The 22,957-nt window shown below is 41.9% G+C and overlaps 1 protein-coding gene across 42 annotated transcripts in view; it reads right to left on the bottom strand.

Moving 5' to 3' along the window:
* Positions 1-22,957, bottom strand: part of PTPRD (protein tyrosine phosphatase receptor type D) — a 1,992,390-nt gene that overhangs the window by 615,963 nt on the left and 1,353,470 nt on the right. For 3 of the 42 annotated variants that reach the window (XM_053297961.1, XM_053297960.1, XM_053297962.1), the window contains exon 1: positions 12,561-13,155. The exons of 34 other annotated variants lie outside the window; for them this stretch is intronic. The gene's annotated coding sequence lies outside the window, so the exon portion shown is untranslated. Of the gene's footprint in view, positions 1-12,560; positions 13,157-22,957 lie in introns of those variants that run through there. 5 more of the 42 variants (XM_053297959.1, XM_053297925.1, XM_053297965.1 and 2 more) reach the window with 3 other exon arrangements.

Genomic DNA, 22,957 nt, shown 5'->3' on the forward strand with positions numbered 1-22,957 from the left:
AGGGAAAGGGGAAGCACACAGTTTGAACTATGTGGTTTGAGCTAAAGATGGCTGTACACAAACCACTTACATGGGTGGTGTGGGTGTGTAGGGCGGGTGGGGAGGAAGGCACCTACCTGCCTTCCTGCAGACGGGCTGCAGACATTCCCCACACCTCCACAGCCCACATGCATGGGGGATGGACAGCAGAAGAAATAAAAGCCACTCTGGGGGCAGCAAGAATGGAAGTAGTACCACCTGAACACAAGGGCCACAGGAGGTTGCAGATCCACCTGTACTTTCCTACTGGCAGGAAAAAATAAAAGTAAAGCTCTGCTACCATTAAACTGAAGCTGTGTATTCTACTAATTGCTTATTGCTGCAGTTCACTGGTGTTAATGATACATCGGCTTCAGCATTATGCAATATTCTTCATACACCATCTTGTCTGCCCAGTAACTGCTTACCCAACCATAAAGGCAGAGTCTTCCAATGAGAAAAATTATCTACCACAGTGATGCTAAGCTAAGGTATGAAGATACATGAGATGCCCTGATACTATTTGACACTAAGCTACCTACAACCCCACATAGGGCTGCTGTTATTGTTATTATTGTTGATTGTTAATTGATTTGTGTTGGCTATATTTGTATTTTATACTTGGCCTTTGGATTATTTTTAAAACTTGTAACATAGATGCTTTCAGCAGAGAATGCACCAGACAGAAAGATGCTTGGAGGACCAAGATGTCACAGTCCAGGAGAGCTGAGTAAATGGAAAGTTGACCAACTAGTTGACAGAACAAAAAGGCTGCGGGTCTGCCAACAAACTTTCAGCCACACATCCTCAGATGTTGCAATATCTCCTGTCAAGCTGGCCTCTACATAATGCAAACGATCTTTTAGTAATAATATAAACTGGTGAGAAAGCCAAGTAGGAAATGTGTTTTTCTTAGATATTATTCTTCCTTATATGGCAGAAAAATTTTGGTTAGAAGTATACATACAACCTGTAAGGGTGGAGAAACATTTGTACTTCCTTGAGTAATACTGGTTTAAACCTGTGGAAACAACTATTGGTTTAATATGTCTCAAGTAGAAAAGAAAAGAAAAAATGGAAATCAAACGAGTTCTACACTAGAGAACAGAATGCAATCAAGAAAAGAGTCAGACTTGCATTGTGGCAACAATAGGGTGAGATTACTTAAGGCACACTAGCAAAGGTGAACAAGGTAAAGCCAGATAAAGCCATCTCCCCAACCCACTTCCTGTTAGCCTTTTAATATCATCAGCTTTAACTATTTAAACAAAGCAAGTTCTCTCTCTCATGGACACCAAAGGGGGGAAAGTGAAAATATAATGGTAGCATATCTAGAAACCTTGGGGCAGATATCTGCCTTGTGTTTATATTTATATGTTATATATATTTATTTATACACCAGACATATTTATAATACCCAACATTCTGTCACATTCCAAATAACTAAGAAAAAGAACCCATAAACACCATAGTTAAAAACTTGATTCTTAACAGCTGAATTCAACAAGAACAGGGAGCAGGTTAGGTATACTAGTGATCCCTAATGCATCCCTTTATCACTCTTACACAAGTGATTATTTGCAACCTACACCCATGAGGAAAATGCTGCTGGGTGAGGTCAGATTGGGTCCCTTTGGCAACAAGGATCCTGCAGGAGAGGGAAGTGTTTATCTCCACCCATACTCATTTTCATTATAAGAGTTTTGTGGTAATAACAAGTGTACTCCACATAAATCGGTTGGAAAACGTTTCTGCTGAAAAGCAGAATCATAATCATCATATTGTTTAAAACAACTGCATGGTGTTTAAATATACTGCATAGTTTTGAGGAGTTGACGTATTTTAAATAAGTTTAGAAGGATAAGGGTTTAGGTCTGTCAAATTGGACAGAAAACTAAACCAGATACAATATTCTAAATTCCCAAGTTACCAGAAATTCCTGGAAATGAACTGTCATTCAAGTCAGAGTCTCCCTTGATGTCTGAAAGCAATGATGCCTGATATTTACTGAACGTAACTTAACTTCAGCAAACTAAACTATGGGTAGAAAGAGAAATAACTGTCCTATATTACTCACAGATATTGACAAATTCTGGCATTTAACCAATATTTGGACTGACCACACTAAGTGAAATTGGTTGGTGCTTAAAATGACTTTTTCCTTTAGTTAGGATTCTTTCGCATACTAATAGACAAGCCTTAGGCATAAAACCAACATCTCAAATTACCACCAATTATTTTCAAAACACCTTAAGAACTGCCACATCTAGGCTCCCAGGCTTGGCTGGACCATATTAACCAAGTATGTCCAAAGCTTTGTATACTGTGACAGCAGATTTTGGTGTTCTTCTAAAGACCTCAGCTTTGCTTTCTGTTCATGGAATAAACAGTTCTTTTCACAGACTTTGGATTACATGGCTGTAGAACTAGAGGACTTTTAGTGCACACCATATACAGTTCTGGTTACAGATTAGTATTTATAACAACCAAGCAGATGTTGTACAAATTAGGTTAGATATGAAGATATAAATTTGTAAAGTAAAAAAATTCCTCTGCCTTCTGAAACACCAAGGCCTACAATGAAAATGTAAGCTGCCAACTCTGTATATATTCTACCAAATATAATTTTTACCTTGCTTATATCTACAGTTCAGTATCTATTTATTTATTTATGTATTGAATTTCTATAACACCCAATATAGAAATCTCTAGGTGATGTACAGATTAAAAAATATAATATATAAAACATTTAAAATTCATAAAACACATAAAAATCACAATAGATAAAACCACATTAAAGTTTTTTTAAAAATAGATTTCAGTTAAAAGCCTGGTAAAATAGGTATGTCTTCAGGGTCCCCCTAAAAACAAACAGAGAAGAAGATGCTCTTATTTCATCAGGAAGCACATTCCAAGGCCCTGGGGCAGCCACAGAGAAGGCCAGGTCCCGAGTTGCTACCAAACGAGTTGGCAGCAACCATAACCGGACCTCTCCAGATGATCTTAATAGGCAGCAGGGTTCATGACAGAGAAGGCGCTCTCTTAAGTACCCTGGACCTAAGCCATTAAGTGCTTTATAGGTTATAACCAGCACTTTGTATTTCGTTCGGAAACACATTGGCAACCAGTGCAGTTCTTTTAGAATCGGTATTATATGGTCCCTTTGGGTAAACCCAGAGACCAATCTGGCTGCCGCATTCCGTACCAACTGTACTTTCCAAACTACGTACAAAGGCAGCCACACGTAGAGTGCATTACAGTAGTCAAGCCTAGAGGATACCAGCATATGTACCACAGTTTTTTGTTTTTTGTTTTTTTTATTTATTTGATATATATACCACCCTTCCAAAAATGGCTCAGGTCATTTTTAAGTTTTAAGGTCTCCAGAAATGGACGTGTCTGGCATATCAGCCAAAGCTGATAAAAAACACTCCTGGCCACAGCCTCAACCTGAAAAACCAGGGAGAGTTTGGGATCCAGGAGCACTCCCAGACTATGAACCTGATCTGGATGGGGTTACGCTCCCCCTAAAAGAACAGGCAGATCTAAACCATCTCTTGGATCCCAATTCCCTACAGACAGTACCTCTGTGTGGATTCAACTTCAGCCTGTTATCCCTCATCCAGCCCAGTATCTCCTCCAGGCAGGCACTTAAGTGGGGGTGGGGGGTCAAGCCATTGCTTTGTTTCTACAAAGCAAAGGCCATGGTATGAAAAGGCCTTTCAACATGTTCAAAGAACATATGGGGCTGTGGCTTATTATTTCTACTGGCAGCAGAACATGAGATCTCATGAAATACTGTTCTGTACCTCCTCAACCTTAAGAGGAGTTTTTAGGGTTCAAACAATGGAAGATGGAATGTGAAAAGTTCCCACTGCACAGGGCACATTGCATCTTGGCCAATGTAAGATCACAGAGGATCACACCACAGTAAGCCCATATGGAGCAACTGAAAAGGAAGTCAATTAGAGCAGCCAACAAAAATCATTTTCTGCAGATCTCTATAAAATAGCTTTTCCAAAAACAAAAGTCCTCCCCCCACCACTCCACCAATAATTATTGAGTTGATCAACCTACACAAGCATTGGTCACTTAAAGCTTTATAATGGTTCCTAGGTAGCAGGTAGCACAAAGCAACACTAACAGCTACCCACACATTTGACATATACAAATATTCTATACACATTAGAAAAATCCATCTCTAAACTAGGCATCTGTGAAAAACAAAAGCACCAAGAAAAATACTTTAATTTGCCTCTTCAAGGACACATTCTCAGAACAGGAACTATTATACTGTAATTCGAAAGCAGGAGGCTGGTGTTCACCATGTATAAACAGAGAAAGAGTGGTTGATATAGAAATATAGGATTTCATTTTGGAGTAAACAATCATGTAGACTAGCTCATAGAAGGAATATAAAACACTCAGGGATAGCACAACAAAATATTTGCTTTAAAGGATTTTGCAGTTTTAAAAATTAGAGGTTAGGGGCATATAGCAGTTTTCTTTAAGGATGCAAGATTCTATGTTGCCAAAGTACCTCCCCTAGCTATGTTGGCCAAAGCACCATGTTCTATGTTGCCAAAGCTCCCCTAGCTATCATCCAAAGAATAGGATGTTCATTTGCCCCTTCTGAAGGACACCATTATGCTCTAGCATAATTAATTCATTCTTGAGCTGTAGTATACTGGAGGGGTAGGGTACAGTGTTCCCTCTAACAGAGATTCCCAAATGTTGTTCACTACAACTCCCACAATCCCCAACCAAAGGCCATTGTAGCTGGGTATGCTGGGAGTTGTAGCGAACAACAACTGGGAATCTCTGTTAGAGGGAACACTGGTGGGGTATAAATATTTCAATTAAATAAATAAATCATACAAGCAATTACCACAACTTAAAATATCATGTCATAGCACCATAACACCTCGATTATGTAAAAATAAGCAGCTACAGGTGCAACTCTCATAACATGAACACAGTTCAAAAGGAAAAATCAAGTGATAACTCTCACTTCATAATGTCTTACCAATCAAACCTAAGTCAAGAATAGTACAAAGTTCTAGATCAAAGTGTAACCATTGGGGCATAAAGGTTAGATTAGCTCCAAACTGATTAAACATTTTCTGAAGAGTTCTAGGTTGGCACTTTCAAATTAGGTCTGATAGTTGAGAGCCTGTTAATAGTAATTTGCTTTTTCCTTTAGCTCATTACTTGAATACCTTCTGGCCCTCACAGGGATGTACGTGCTCCACAAGGAAGAAGTGAGTGCATTTGTTGATCAGTATGTAAACAGTTCATGGAACTGGTTATTTATGACAATATTTGGTAATAGCTAATACAAAACTGGTATTCTAACAAATTAGAGAAGAGGTTACCACTTTTGATTACTACAAGAAAAATTGGGTTGTGAAGAGCACCACTTATGATGTACAGCTGCCCAAATCAACAGTAATATTTCACCTATACAATCTGCTCCATGCCCTGCTTCTAATGCAAAAAATCTCTGAATTTTTTGTGTCAAATACAAAATCAGTTTCCAAATCAAAGGCTAGTAACATGCACTTATTATTTGTAAAAACTTTCTAGGCAAAAGCTGATCACTGCTGCATTTAATCATAGTTCAATAAATACTATTCCTCTTCCAATAGGTTGTAAATGAAAAAAATTCCAATCAAGTAGACCATCTGTTATTTATAGTAAAATTAATTAGTAAACAGTGAATATTTGATACTCTAAATGTCTCATTTTAATTGATAGCCGTTTTCTACACTTTAAAAAAAACCCACCACCTTCTTTGGCAGGCTGCCAATGATGTTGAACACATATCCACTTGGCACATATCCATAGCCTTGATCGGCCAGGGCTCTGAAAATGTTGCCTCTATGAGAATGCTTCTGATCTCTTATCTTATGGGACACTAAGAAACAACAACTTGTCAGGTAGTTTACTAAGATTTCTTAAAGTAGACATGTTTGCAATTAATTGTTCCTTCAATCTGCTAGAAGAAAATCCTTTTCAGCTTTAAATGTTATACCTACACCCTAAAAAAGACAAAGCCAAGCCATGGTCAATCACTGTGCAGACACGTAACTCAAACTTGCTACATTCACACAGATTTTTCAGGAACACAAATGTATATCTTTGCAAGATATGGTATAATGCCTGAAGTATACTATACGTATTTTTCTTCCCTACCCTGCACAAAAAACAAACTAATACAAATGTCTTCTGCCTTTGGACAACGTGGCTTTAAAAATTTTTTCCTTTTCAGTTCGTTACAATCATGTACTACATTGTTTTGCAAAGTGCTATTTTTACTGCAATATAAATTCAGACTGATTGTGCTATTAGCATATAATCTCAGTAAACTCAGAAAAATCTAAAATTGAATTAAAATAACAATATTGTTAAAATGGAAGCAACGCACTATACATGAAGCTTAACATTATTTATCTATTTTTATCTAGATAAAAATAAAGTATCTCAGAAACTAATATCCACAACTGTGCTTTCTGTTTTTGCTCTGATATGAATGGCTTTCTGAACTAGGCTGGAATATTAGCTCAGCATTGCATGTGTCTAGTCTAAACCAACCAACCCCCCCGCCGAGAAATGCTACTGGTTGAGTTGGCGTTGAGACAGGAGGCTGTAAATTCCTATCTTCCATCAGTACTGTTGACCTCAGAGCAAACCCCACAACTGGCTACAGGCATTCAACATCCATCATTGCTCCTGAAACCTAATCTTTCAGGGAAGGACAGCTGCACTGGACAAAAGTTAAGCAGCTTTCTAAGATACACTACAGTTTCTAAAAAATGGGGTTTTTTCTAAGATATACTACAGTTTCTAAAAAAAATTTATTTTCTAAAAAATAGAAACTTTCTTCTGAATTTTGGATCATAATTTTAATCTTAATGGGGGTTGTTTTGTTTTTGGGGGGATGGAAATAAATGTAATCTTTACCAATCTGTTGCATCAAAAATTCTAACTTACTTTTAGTCAAAACATTAAAGCATACTGTACAATTAGACTTATTACAGAGCAAGCATGTGTAGTATTGGGCTTTAAAGTGAACAACCTTTTCACTTGTCTGCACCCAGTTTCTCACAAATGTTGCAAAGCTTCTGACATTATATTAAGATTAGGAATATTTCCACAAGCTCAGGTCCAAAAGCTCAAAAAATGAGGGGAGGGGGGAGAGCCACACCAAACTGTTAATAATAAAATGTGATGTAAAAGTAATCAATCTACAGAAGAAATACAAAAATCCTTCCACATGTGAGACCAACTCCCTACATGTCTTTAAAATTGTATTGTCATGACACTTGGTCGTTAGCTAGCGTGAGAAGCTGGTAGATTTGGCCATCTACAAAACCATATTACACACACCACTTACTGAACTTTGAAGCATGCTTCCCAGAGCATTAAAGGATACAACCGGGGGATTACCACATTTTCTTGCTCTATTTCATACAATACACTTAATATATTATTTATGGGGGAAATGTGTACCAAGCGAATTTACCCATAAGAGATGAGTGTTTGCTAGGCTGCTATTTAAAGGACCCATGCTTTGTCTGCAAGGCAACATCATTTGATGCACTGTCTCCTGCTTCCCCCAACCCCAGAATATAAATATTCATTGACAATATCAAACAATCTAGCTATGCTTAACCTAGGGCAAGTGCGACACAATAATAAATTCGGCCATCTCAAAGAAAAAAGAATTACAATTTTAACACATTAATCCTAAATCTGAACATTTTTAGTGAAATGATAATAGAGGAGATGCACAGCTCCTTCAGAGTTATATTATATTTTGGAAGTATATAAACACACATGCCATCTCTCAAAGAAGATCTCAGTAACTCATAGGCATTAATCAAATGTTAAAATATGACTGATTCCATAAAATTAACACCCAGCTACACCTGAGTGAATTTATGTATCATAATATTCTTGAACAGTATATCTTTAGGGTTTGATACATATATATGCCATAGCATGCAAGAAATATGTACTTTACTTTTCAAAAATCTTTCTCTGGATACATTATGAAACATTAACATACAAAGGCAGATTTATTAACTGCCCAGGGAAGCTCTGGAATAGTTTTGGTGGAGGTTTCCTACAAAAGGCTGAGCAGGCATCTGTTAGGGATACATTAGGTATAAGATAGCCTGAAGGCAGGGCTTGAGCCAGATGGCCCAAGGACTGTTTTAATTCTATATTTCTGAATATGCTAGAGATCAATTTACAGGTATGATTACTCATACACACCAAACAATTAGCAGAGGGGGGCAGGTACTAAAAAGGAGTAATAAACATTTCCCATTGCTATACTCACATATTACATTTAGAATATTATTTTGAATCGAATTTATAACATGCTGCTTTCAATCCAAAGCATTTGTGATGCATATGACTGATAATTAAATAAGATATGCCAACATTCAGTTAGTTGAGCGATATTATCGGAGAGACAATATGGTTCAGATAAATATATCTTCCACTAAATCTGTGCTGTAGGTAGAAACAGAAACCCTCTTAATGCATTGCACCTTAAACAACTAGTGAAGCTTGTTGAAATTGAATTTACAGGAAAGGAACTCTCACACGATCTACTACATCATCAGATTTCCTCAGTAGATGTGTTGTACAGAAGCTCTCAATGTAGTAGATCACAGAGAGAAATAATTCCTTCCCCTTGTCTCCCGCTTGGCAAATCACTGATAGTATATGAAGGAATGTTTTAAGCACTGATTCTGCCCTAGGCTGCCAGTTGCTAATACACATTCATTTGTACCTTGCAGAGCCATTAAAAAAAACTGAATCACTATTTGGGATTCTGAGTTTGCGTCCAATTATAAAGCATGTTACATTTAGTCAACAGCAGAATTTATAAAGAAATAAAGGAATTTGCTCAAAGGTAGCCTATTATTGCCTACTGGCATTTTAACTGTCATAAAAAATAAACATCAGTACACTTGTTTCCCCGCTCTCTTTAAAAAATAGTGAAAAACTCAGAAAGTCTGGATACACACATACAATCTAATAATGAGAGGTCATGAACATCTATGTAAACTTACTGCTCGGAGTACTTCTCATTGCAAATATATTACTGTGCCTTTTTGCATTTGTAATGGCTCATTCTAAGTTAATAAATTTACATGTGGCATATTATGACTTAAGGAAATGTATTAAGAAGTAATACTATAGTATAAGAAGTAATACTACTATAGCAGTGACCTTATAAACACACACATACTGATATTCTTTCTAGCCATTTTTCAACAATACTTACTTCTAGCAATTTTATATGGTACAAGACTAATAATCCCAAAGCAAGTGAATACACATATCACCCCAGTAGTTTGAAAGCACATAACTAAGATAACCTGCTCCCTCCCTACACACAAGGAGATATGCATACACATACACAGGGTACACCGAAGTTGTACTTTTTTCTGTTACCTCACAGTCTTCTGATTTATCATTAGCATCCTTTCAAAAAGAGCATTATCTGTTAGCTTGATAAATTACGTTCAACTGTAATATGCAAATATTTCAGCTCTTTTCTGGTACAAATGATCCACCTTGTCAGTTTGAAAAACTGAAAATCAACAAAGGAACACTTGACCTTATTGCTTAATGTCTATCAGGAATGCCATGGTTGGTCGGTTCTAAATCTGTGAAAGCGACATTCAAAAAATGTCTAGTGCATTTTCAGTCCACATCCTGTAAATGCTGACTTGACTCTAAGCATAACTTTGGAATCTCTGCACTTACAATGGTAGTTTAAATATCAATGGGATAAATATCAATCCACACCCAACTCTTCTTTAGGATAATCCTTGTCAGCTTATTTTTAACCCTATGTTGGTATGGAATGAACAGTGGCATTTCAAACTTCATCATGCACCTTCCATCATTCCACAACTTTTAAAAAATGTCCTGATCATTTCATCTCTAAAATGACTTTAGACATGAAACTAAAGAGGAAATGTATCCAGACCTCAATTTGCTCAAGATGATCACCTTTCACACATCATCCTCTCTCAACCATAAAGGCAGCATGGGCAGCCAAAGCCCTAGGTAAGATTTGCAAGTGAGGAATAATATGAAAAATTATTATTCATTCCAACAACAATAGCCTAACCTATTCATAATGAATCATAAGTATGTCTTTATGGCACTGAGTATCTGCACAAAAATGTCCTTTTAGTGAAAGAATGAGAGTACGCTGTACAATGGTATTTGCTCTCTAAGAGCAGTTTATACAGGCCCCTAGTGGTTTAGCACTCACAGCAACAGACAAAGAGGTGATCCCCTACTTTTTAGCTTGTGAAGTTAGTACCAACACTATTCCTGTGTAGCAACTGAAGGTGATAGCTTAAAAAAATGGAGCAGAATATATTGTGCTTCCAAATACAAACTCAGAGCTTACATATGTAATTAAATTGTGTGTGTGTGTGTGTGTGTGTGTGTGTGTGTGTGTGTGTGTGTCACCCATCCATCCCTCCCTCCCTGTTCTATCAATCACTGCCTGGACACAAATGAGTTATATACAACTCCAACAGAATTTTTAATTCATGTCATTATTTATTATTCATTAACCAGTAATATGCTGGACAAATAGAAAGGTAATCTTAAAACATGATTGCCTGAAATCCAGACATTCAGAGATGCATTTACCTTTTAAAATGTCATTCCTGGCATAGCACACACAAACCACAATTAATTTCTTGTGCCATCTTAAAACAGCAGTTCTACTTAGCTGAAGCTACCAGGGATGTACGCAAACCATATATCATTCTGAACTGAAAGGATGAAAGGACCTATAAATATATTCCACCATGCCTCCACAAGTGACAGCCTTACGATTGGGGGGTGGGGGGAGTCCAACTAAATCTGTCTTCCTTCTTTTTGTAAAGCTACAGGACCTATTTCCTGAAAATACCATCTGATGCTTATAGCAGTTTAATTTGGGCTGAATCTGGCAGCTGAACCTAGGGCACTGGCCAGACTATCAATTACACATTTGAGAAATATAACAGCAGTACATAACGCTCATGAGAATGAATTTTAGCAAACTGATGAACTGATCAGCAGCTTTCCTTAAAAGCCACTAGTGGTGACAGATTATTTTCAGAAGAGCAGACCTTTTTTCCCTAATTTGTTCTAAGTTCTAGTCTTGTCCCTCAGTAAAAACTCTGAAAAGCTATGTTTTAAGCCTCGTTTATACAAAGAATGGGAAATAGTGAAAACCACACAATCTTCTATCAAGCATCAAAAGAAATACACCCTTACAGATAAGTAGACAGAAGCAATTGGTTAAAAGGTCACAACCACCACTGAACATCAGAAGTGTCTACATTATTTCCAAAGTATAAAACAACCAACAACAACAAAAACCACAAAAATGATTTCAAAACAAAATTAATACACTGAAGAACTCATCTGAAATGTTGCACTGCCTCATCCTGAAAGCACATAAGATCTTTGTGCTGCACTCTGGTGGGGTGAACACTCTGCTTGATCCACATCAAAAACCAACATTTAAGTTATGTATATATATTGGAAAGTTGATGATAAATACACTCCTATGGGACCGTAAAATGTATAAAACATTGAAAGAATGCATACAGGCGACACCACTCTTCAGAAGTAGCCTGTGGATAAAAAGAACTGGTATCAGAGGAAAAGAGTGAGGGAAAGGTTGAGCAGTGGTTATAAGTTGTGGGGCAGCTGTCACTGGGCGTGAGGAAAAGACAAAATAAAACCTTATAAAGAATTAGAAGACAACTTGAAAATCAAAAGCAGGAAGAAAGAAAGAACAGTATCTCCTCCATAAGTGAGAACAGTGAACAAATAAGTTTGCCACACAAACATAAGAACACTCTTGAAAGCTCAACGACCTGGCTAGCAAGAGTCCCATATTGGCTTTTTAATTTTATTTTAAGTACTTCATTTTCCAGTATTGATTATTTCTCTCCCCACCCCCCACTGACCCCCCAGGATATATGAAGAAGAGAAGGGGACCCTTATCTGTGAATCCAGACTGTTAGGTCTTCAAGGAATCCCGCCCCTGTCCAAATACACTCTTCCCCCTTTCCAACACACCCTGGATGGCAGCTACTTTTGCCTTTGATTTCTGGTTGTTTCCTCCCCACAGTGATAGCCATCACTTAGGACACATACTAACTCAGCCATTAACAGCAGCCCTTCTTTTGGCATTGCGATGGTCATGCCTTCCTCTTCTTCCCTCACCCTGGACATACACAGTAGGGTAGGGTAGCCCTGTCTTGACCTGGACACCAGTCAAGACACATCAACCAAACCCAAACCCCCGCCCCGCCCCGCCCCCACCCCGCCAAGCTTCCTGGATCTCCCTTTTGTCAGTCCCGTCTGGAGATTAGACCCAAGGGCTGCTGGAGGGAGACTGGGGGGCGGGGGGGGGTGTATCGCTGAGAATACACGGGGAGGGGGAGCCTAGAAGAAAGCAAGAAATGGGTCAGCAGCGGCGGCAACAAGAGCGTTACCTGGTCATGCTGGCTCCCTTCAGTCCCAGCAGCAGCAGCAGCAGCGCCGCCGCCACCGCCGCCGCCACCACCGACAAAGCCTGCCTTCCCACCGCTGGTCACTACCACGGGCGCTTCTTCTTCGTCGTCGTCGTCGTCGTCCTTCTTCTTCTTCTTCTGTTTCTTCTTCTTCCTCCTCCTTCTCCCCGCTTGCTGCGGCCGCGGCCACTTCTCTCCTCTTGCTGCACTCGCTCGTCTCCCCGGCGGTCAATTTAATCCAAAGCCGAGCAGCGGCTCCAAGCCGAGCTCCCGGGTCGCTGCTGGCGGTGGCTGATCGTGGGGGTCTTTCCTCTCACACGCAGTCCAAAGCGGGAAAGTGGTAGGCGGCCCTTGAGGAGAGAGTCCGTCCGGAGCCAGCAGCATCCAGGGGTAGAGCAGCCGGCTGAGCTCCCCTGGCAGCCGGGTTCCCCTGCCTACCCCTCCACCACCTCCTCCTCCTCCTCCTGCTGCTGCTTCTCTTTCTCTTCCTCCTCCTGCTCTTCTCCGCTCTCTTCTTGCTGCTGCTGCTCCCGGGCGCTCTCTCTGCTCTCCGCTTCCCCTCCTCCTTTCTCCTCTTGCTCCCTCCTCCCCCCGCCCCCCCTTTGCCCCTCTTGATTTAGTCCATTCTTTAGCTACAAATAGAAACCGGATCCTCTTTTCGTTTCCAACAGAAAGGAAAAAAGAAAGAAATCCCTCAAAGTGCCATTACAAACCCGAAAGGGGCAAGTTCGGTGTTTTGAGGGGGACGGGGATGCTCTCGTTGGAGAACCAGATAGGAGCTGATGGAAACCAACAAAACAGCCGAGCAAACCACAGCCCCGCTGGGCTCCTCTGGAGGGGAAAGAGGCGACGGCGGCGGGTGCTTACTGAGAGATGAAAGTATTGGAGAGGCTCCTCCCGCCCTCTCTCTGGGTTTTTGTTTTTATTATGATAGTGGTTATAGTCTTAAATCCTCTTATGCTGCGCAGATCACAGGATTTGTGCGGCCCCAAGTAGTGTTAGGAAGAGCTTGTTACAGAGGCGGCTGTTAAGAGCAGTGCGTGGGGACGGTACGGTACGGCGTGGCGGTGCGGGACCACCGACTGAACCAGCCCGCGTCTTTCCCGCACCTGGACCACTGACTGACGGACGGCATAAGATCCAAGGAAGACACACGCGCACGCACACGCTGGAGCGCGCCAAGCAAGGGGAGGGGGGAGAGGGAAGCGGCGGTGACGTCACTCCCTGCTACCCTGCCGTAGCAGCCCTGAAGATCCGTCTCTAGTCCTCTCTTTCTCTTAAACATATACACACACGTTTCCGAGACGGCAAGTGTTTTCCCACACAGAAGCGCACACTTTCAATTACAAACTAGCGAGGGAACTGGCTGGGTGTATGCTTTACACTCCGCCTTTTCTCCACCTTCTCCAGTGAATTTGCAAATTCCTTGTGTCGTCACCGTTGCAGCTGCCCCAGTATGTTAGAGAGCATATAAGCCGACCAGACTTTTTTACTTTGTGGACGGAAACGCGGGCTGTGGGGTACAGACATCGCGCTTTTCTCCATCAAGTGCATTTTTAAAATTATCAGTCTAAAGAATGGGTGCCAGCTACAAAAGACTATACTGTATAGAAAAAACAATGAGAAGTTGGCTCCCTTTCCCAAAGAGGCTAAAACAAGCTAAAAACAAACAACAACGGAGACGCCAGCAACAACCACTAGTTGAGAGGAACGCTCTTTTCCTGCTGATATAAGAGGTCCACACTAATCGGTGGCTCTTTGCCCAGTTGACAAAGGTGGACTTCTAAATCATTTTATGTCTCAGAAGGAACCAGCAGAGGTGCACTTATGTAATTTTGAAGCCCTCCCGCCTTTAACCAACCACCAAGTTAAGCATCATCCCCCTACACACACACACAGCCTCCAAGAGCGTTTTTGGACCCCAGTAGAACAAAAAATTGGGACCCCACCAAGAGGCCTTCCGCATGCTGAGCACACACACACCCCCTGGCAGCAGGTAGAGCGGGAGTGGCCGCGCTGCGCCTGACCAGCCCCACAGCCTTTGAGAACTGCGAGGCGCTCCAGCCCGCGTAGTTTGAATAAAGCATCGACAGTAGAATTATTTTAAGATTGGTGGTTTGGCCCCGTGGCAGCAGTGGGGCGGGGTGGCGGCAGAAGGCAAGACAAGGACATATGCAAGATGGTTGGGCCTCAGGGCCCCTTCCAGACCACCGGGCCCCATTAATTTGAACCGGCTCCCCCGCTCTCATCGGCCCTGCACACACACACCATGACACATGCAGTATTTTTAACTTGTAGGTTCTTGAGGGCACAAACAGCAACTGAACTCACAAGAATGTAAGAATATGAAATAGGTATATTTATGCAAGGATGCAGTAGCAGAAACATTTCAGCACACAACATATTCCCATCCCACATATTTCTTTTCCCACTTCCCACTCTAAAGCACCCGGCATAGTGGTGTAGTGGTTAGAGTGCTGGACTAGGACCAGGGAGACCCGAGTTCAAATCTCCATTCAGCCATGAGACTTGCTGGGTGACTCTGGGCCAGTCACTTCTCTCTCAGCCTAACCTGCTTCACAGGGTTGTTGTGAGGAGAAACAAGTATGTAGTACACTGCTCAGGGCTCCTTGGAGGAAGAGCAGGATATAAAATGTAAATAATAATAATAATAAATAAATAATAGGCCATAATCATACTCCGCTGCCTGGCACAATGTGGGCCAGCTGCAACCATACTACCAAGGACAGACTAAAGAGGATTTGGGTGTGTGGAGGCCCTGGACTTTGGCCCCAAAGTCCAGGGGTAAGAGCACCACTGGGAACCAGGGATGTTAAGACTTTTAAAGGCAGTGTTGTAACCAAAATAGGCAGTTACACACACACACCCTTCTACCTTCATTTAGAAATCCCTCCTAGTCATTCCAACTAAACATTAAGGTTGAAGGAAAATGGTCCCTTTGGTGTAATTTATTTTGGATAGAAACATGGCACTCTTTATATCAACAATAGCATTTCTTATTAAATAAGCATAATTTACTATTAATAGCATATTTCAAGTTTCTAAAAAGAAAACATGTGTGTCTGTATATGTGCCTGTATCAGGGTGTATACAGAAACATCATAAGGCATGTAAGGGGGGAAACAGCTGAATTTTTTTTTTTTAAGCATAAAAGTTTCCCTCCCCTGGACCCAAGCTCCTGTAATTCCACATACCCCCACAGAATAGATTTTAAAATATGACACTTCAATATGAATCTTTTTGCTTGGCAAATGATGCAGTGCTTCAGCCAACTTATCCACAGGATGTGACACAAACAGGTCCTAGTGGAACATTTCACTTTGTGAATGAATACATACAGTAGAGCTCCTTGCTGCCCTGAAATACAGTTGTACCAGCCAGTGGCATATGAAGAGCAGAAAGGACACATGTTCATTTGTCCAACACAGGCACCCTCATGGTGGTGTGTACCCTGCGGCAGCATGCACTCACCCCATGGTAATGCACAGCTCTCCTGAGCCAGTGGCGCCTTGCTGCCCACTGCCACTGTCACACTTACTACCTGCCTTCTGCTGCCACTGCTTACCAGTGCTCCCAACCAGTGAGAAGCAGGAAGGCCCTGAACAGGGTCTTCATGCTTCCAATGGGCCCAACAGCCTGCTGGGAATGGAGAGAGCAAAAGTCCCCTGTATCTGCACCAGGACACATGCACACCTTCCATTCCCAGCAGGCTTCTGACCAGCCAGGAGCCCTGGCAAGGGATGGTAGTGGAGGGAGGGCAGTGGGTGAGTGGGCATCAGTAGGGAGGCAGGCTGCAGCTGCAGGGATGGTGGGCAGGCAGGCAAGCAGCAGAGGGTCGGCAGGAGGACAGCAGGGGCAGCTGGCTTGCAGGGCAACAAAAGTGTCAGCCGGAGAAGGAAGAGGTAAGTGAGATGGTCCCTAGTCCCTGATCAGTTCATGTTCCAAGGACACCTTGGAACACTGATAGCTCTGCCCTTGGTATCAGTTAATGGTATGTAATCTTCTTTTAAATAAGGTCAGGAATAATCTCTGTGGATTTCCTGGCACAAAAGGAGACAATAGTTAAACCTCTTCTTAAGAAGCCTTTCCTGGATCCCTCAGTGATGGATACTTATAGGCCAATCTCCAATCTCCTTTGGTTGGGCTCCAGGTGGTTTTGGAGGAAAGTGATTATCTAGACCAATTTCAAACTGGCTTTAGAGCTGGCTATGGGGTTGAGACAGCCTTGGTCGGCCTGATGGATGACCTTTACTGGGGAATCAACAGAGGGAGTGTGACTCTGTTGGTTCTCTTGGAACTCTTGTTGGCATTCAATACCATCGGCCATGATATCCTTCTGGGCTGCCTGGGGAGTTGGGGATAGGAGGCACTGCTTTGCAGTGGTTCCGCTCCTATCTCTCGGGTAGATTCCAGATGGTGGAGCTTGGTAACAGTTGCTTCATAAAACAGGAGCTATTATATGGAGTCCCTCAGGGCTTCATTCTGTCACCAATACTTTTTAACATCTACATGAAACCACTGGATGAGGTCATCAGGAGATTTGGTGCTGGGTGGTATCAATATGCTGATGATACCCAAATCTACTTCTCTTCATCAGGAAATGATGTTCATTCCCTAAATGCCTGCCTACAGGCAGTAATGGGCTGGATGAGGGATAACAAAATGAAGCTGAATCCAAGCAAGACGGAGGTGCTCATTGTAGGGCCCCAGAATCTGAGGGATGAGTTTGATCTCCCTGTGATGGATGGGGTTACACTCCCCCGGAAGGAGCAGGTACACAGCTTGGGAGTGCTACTGGACCTGGGCCTCACCCTGGTATCTCAGGTGGAGTCAATGGGCAGGAGTGCTTCTATCAGCTTAGGCTGATTCAACAGCTGTGTCCATTCCTTGAAGAGGATGACCTCAAAACAATGGTGCACCAGTTGGTAACCTCCAGGCTTGACTACTGCAATGCGCTCTACATGGGGCTGCCTTTGTACATAATTCGGAAAATTGAGTTAATTCAAAATGCAGCAGCCAGACTGGGGCAACTCAGAGAGACCATATTATGTCTGTTTTGAAACAGTTACCCTGGCTGCCGATATGTTTCCGGGCAAAATACAAAGTGCTGGTTATTACCTTTAAAGCTCTGAACCACTTAGGTCCAGGTTACCTTGGAGAGCGCCTTCTTCTGTATTATCCCCACCGCACGTTAAGGTCATCTGTGGAGGTCCGTATCCAGTTACCACTGGTACGTCTGGTGGTGACTCAGAGGCGGGCCTTCTCTGTAGCCGCTCCCGGACTGTGGAATGCACTCCCTGCAGAAATCTGTAATTTGAACTCTTTATTGGCTTTTAGGAGAGCCCTTAAGACCTATCTGTTTGGCCTTGCCTTCCATGGTTTTAAATTGTTGTAAAGGGTTTTAATGTAATGGTTTTTCAGGGTTTTTAAACTGTTTGTATTGTTTAACTGTTGTTTTATGGTATTTTAAAATCTTTGTTTTAACTGTTAATTGAACAAACAAACAAATAAAAAGAGCTAACTGCCATAACCGCAGAAATGCACACTCAGATATGGAGGAGAACAATGTAAGAACAAACCACAACAATATAGCACTATTTGCATACATGGCATTTGTACAAGTATTTGTCCCAATGAGCTCACAGCTTATCTGTACATTCACACTTGTGCATCTCTCTTGTGATCATATTAAGGTACCTGTAACATTTATAGCAGGCTTCTACCTAGTATTGGTGCAGTGGGGAAATGCTTGACTAACAAGAAGAAGGTTGCCGGTTTGAATCCCCACTAGCATGTTTCCCAGACTATGGGAAACACTTATATTGGGCAGCAGTGATATAGGAAGATGCTAAAAGGCATCATTTCATATTGCATAGGAGGAGGCAATGGTAAACCCCTCCTGTAGTCTACCAAAGAAAACCACAGGGCTCTGTGGGCACCAGGAGTCGAAATTGACTTGATGGCACACTTTACCTTACCTAGTGTTACTATTGCTTTCTATTTCTTAGTGCATATAAGGCAGAGCTGGCTTAAGTGCTGGTGCCACCTAAGGCAGCACCATGCCACTGCCCTTATGTTGGCCATAACTCTGACACAGACAACAGCATCAAGGGGTTAGGCTGGATTCCAGCTCTACCCCACCTCCTATCCACATGTGCCCAGAAGCCAGTGTGAAGTGAGAGGAGGGGGAGGCAGGTGATGTGACACCTGCAGGGGTGGGTGGGATGCCAGAATCACTGCTCCAACGTGCAGGTGTTGCCTGAGGTTAACCTCATTAGCAAACCGCCCAGAGGTTTGCTCAGGGCATTAAAGTACAATTTGCCCCACTGCCCATAGTCAAACATCAATCAGAAGAGCTAACAGAAGAAATTGGTGTTGTTTACATGTGCTTTCACATCTATGTTCACAGAAGATTCGTTTTATTATCATTTATCACTCATAAGCACAGGTGAGAATGGTGATAGTTTGGTTTATCTAATGGTGATAGAATGGTTTATCTAAGACCCTACAGGATCTTTTCTCTGTGTGTGTGTGTGGTGTGTGTGGGGGGGCAGGGGGAAGCATGCACCAGTGGCAGAAACACAGAGCAAGGCAGGGGAATGGATGCAGGAGACAGGAACTTTGGATATTTTATAAATTGTCTTATTTTCTCACTCAGAAAATATTCTGCAATACTGCAATTTTAAAGAAGTAGCAACTAGGATTGGGTTTTTAAAACAAAATGTAGTTTTCTCCAGATCCTCCCTATTTTGTCTAGATGGTACCATGTTCGCATCTAACACTGCAATCTAACACAATATTTGCATCTAAAACTGCAATCCTATGCATGTTTTGTCACATATGTTCCCATATAAGTTCCATATTTTTTCTCACATATAAGCTCTCACATATAAGTTCCACTATGAACAGTGTTCAAAGAATTATAGCCTAAGTACCAAAAACGTCCCATATCTAACTTGAACAATACATTTCATCACTAAGATTTCTATTTTCTACAGTAAAACAGAGGTAAAAAACAAAGAAGAAAGAAATATGACTGTATGTTGAAAAAAGAATTTGCTTAATGTTACTTACAGGTGAGTCCACATATTTGATTATCAATTTTATATTACATCAGTACAGGCATCACTATTTTATATATGTACACACACATACTCACACACCACACAAATTGGACGTTTTATTTGCTGTTATGAAATGCAATGCTGCATTTTAGAGCACTGTAATATTATAGAGAAATAGCTAAAGTGCAAATGACCTTTTCTTCAAAAATATATCAAGAAATTCAAGAATGTTCTCACACTATTATTTGCAGCAAAATGTAGCTATTCATTAATTTGATTGATTGATTGATTTCTATAGCACCCTTCCAAAAATGGCTCCGGGCAGTTTACACAGAGAATGAATGAATGAATGAATGAATGAATAAATAAATAAATATTAGCTGCAAAATAAAATGGTCCAAGGAGGTAGAAAATGAAATTTCCAGGTTTTATAATTCTCCCGAAGGTAGAGATTTATTTAACTCCATTGTGCAAGCTCACCTGGGACCTCAAACAATTGTTGCTTACGGAAAATTAGAAACTGCTCTTATGCAAAAGTTCCTACATTGTAGTAAGCTACATTCTCCACAGGCCTATAGTAAAAGAGCAGCTAATAACTGGTTTGATCTGCGTTGCAGGGCATTATGCAAACAACTGCTGAGTATTTATAGAGAATATAGATTGGGTACAGAACAAATAGTCCCACCAATCTACTATCAGATTAAAAAGGCATACAAAAGTAGTCTTAAATATGCTAAACAACAAGCATTACGAAATGTCTGGAACAAGCTTGTTATGGCTACTACTATAAAGATAGCCACACTTTTTGGAGATTGGTTTTGGTAACTGGCCGAGTTAATATGCCTTGTAGAATTCTGGCTAGATCGTGGGAATTTCACTTTTTTGCTGTCTATAATTATGTCCAGCCTAGCCAGATCTTTGTTCCCCCTCTGATTGGGGAGTTGCCCTGTTGGCCTCCTGTTACCCCTGCTGAAATAACTGATTTAATAGGTCACCTTAAAAATGGAAAAGCTCTTGGTCCTGATCTTCTTCTTCCTGAACTATTAAAAGCCAATATAGAATGGTGGGCTTTAGTTCTAGCTAATTTATTTACATCTATTAATAGTTCAGGTGTTGTACCAGAGCAATGGAAAACAGCAATAGTTGTTCCCATATTCAAAAATGGTTCCCATTCAGATCCATCCAATTATCGACCCATTAGTTTGTTGTCAGTGGTTGGCAAATTATATGCTCTGTATCTTTTGGATAAGCTTGAGGCATGGATTTCAGAAAATCAAATTCTCAGGATTGAACAAGAAGGCTTTAGAGCAGGCCACTCTACTCTCGATCACTGTATGATCCTGCACCAAAAACACTTAAATTTAATGCTGAAAAACCTCACAGTGGAAGAATAATTTTAAAATATTAGCTTTGATATTTTCCTTATGAAAGTGTGGGAATAAATGATTCAATCAGCTGTAGAATATAATGCACAGAAACCGTAAACTCTAAACTATATGATTGATGGCCACGGTTATTCTATAACTTTAGAATTGAAAGCACCGAAAACACTTAAATTCAGAAAGAATTTCCACTTTGGAGAAATTTCTCCACATTCCAATCTTTCTCACAACATAATTTTAAACGGTGACTCTCTTTATTTAGCAGGGGGAGAGTAACTTGCCCTATCCATCCCTAGCACAGCATCCTTCCAGTGGCTCTTGCTAGGGGTGTGTAAACAGGTTTGAATCTGGTTCAATATCAAACCAGATCGGTTTGAAGGTTCAGGGTTGAGCCAAACCACCCCCAGTTTCTAGAATAGAATATTAAGTATTTCTATAACATTGCCAGTGTAAAGTGTTTTAGATCTTTATCTCATTTACTACGAACAGGAATACAACAAATATTTATATACTGCTTTCAACAAAAGTTCCCAAAGAGGTTTACATAGATATAAACAAACAAACAAAATGGGTCCCTGTCCCCAAAGGGCTCACTATCTAAAAAGAAGAAGCATAGGACAGACACCAGCAACAGCTAGGGGTGTACACAAAACCACCTAGCCTGGTTCGGTTTGAGTTCAAACGTGGTCATGACCCAGGCCATGCAGGATCCCACTGTGCAGGCGTGGCAGCCTCCAAAATGGCCACCGCAACAGGGAATAGGCCTGGAAAGGGCTGAAGATGCCAAAACCGGGTGATTTTGGGGGAAAGGAGGACCAGCGGAGGGAGGGACCTCACCCCACCACCTTGGTGAAGTCCCCTGGAGGGATAAGTTAAAAAAAAAAGAAAATACATTAGAAAATGTTGGACGAACATCCACCCCAACCAAACCAAATGGAGGAGAGGTGTTCAAAGGGGGCCAAAACTGGCCCAGCGCAGTTTGGGTTCAGTTCAAAACTCAAACCAAACCGAGCCAGGTGGTTTTGTTCACACCCCTAGCTATTGCTGGTGTCTGTCTTATATTTCTTTTTTTAGATAGTGAGCCCTTTGGGGACAGGGATCTATCTATCTATCTATCTATCTATCTATCTATCTATCTATCTATCTATCTATGTAAACTGCTTTGGGAACTTTTGTTGAAAGTAGTATATAAATATTTATCCATATTATTAATTCTCCAAGACAGGCCATGTGTGGGGATGTGGTAGAAAGGAGGCGATTGGCTGACAGAGGGGGAGAGAGTCCAGAGCAGCAGGGAGTTTTGCAGGGTGGCTGGAAAACAGTTTGACAGTTGACTCGGGGGCACCATGAAGCAGCAGGGAGCTCAGAGGCTGGCGGCGGCTTCGGGAGCTGGACAGTTGGCTCTGGGGGCTGCGGTCGGCAGGCAGTTGGCTGAGCTGCACCGTGAAGTGGCAGGGAGCAGGGAGCTCAGAGGCTGTCAGGCGAGCGGGCAACAGTCCCTGACAGTGGCAGGGGGAAGCAAGGACTGTGAGCGAGAGACTTGTGGGGGGGAGAGCACAGGTGAGAGAGTTGGGGGCGGCGAGAGCGAGCAAGAGCATTGCGGGGACAGTGAGAGCGAGCAAGAGCGTTGCGGGGACAGCGAGAGGGAGCGAGAGCGTTGCAGGGGTGGCGAGAGCGAGCAAGAGCATTGCGGGGGCGGCGAGAGCGAGCAAGAATTTTGCGGGGGTGGCGAGAGCGAGTGAGAGCATTGCAGGGGCAGCGAGAGTGAGTGAGAGTGTTGCGGGGACGGTGAGAGCGAGTGAGAGCATTGCGGGGGTGGCCAGAGCGCGCGAGAGAGTTGCGGGGGTGGTGAGAGCGAGTGAGAGTGTTGTGGAGGCGGTGAGAGTGAGCGAGAGAGTTGTGGGGGGCAGCG

Source organism: Hemicordylus capensis, chromosome 2, assembly GCF_027244095.1.
Source record: "Hemicordylus capensis ecotype Gifberg chromosome 2, rHemCap1.1.pri, whole genome shotgun sequence".
NCBI classification, from domain to species: Eukaryota; Metazoa; Chordata; class Lepidosauria; order Squamata; family Cordylidae; genus Hemicordylus; species Hemicordylus capensis.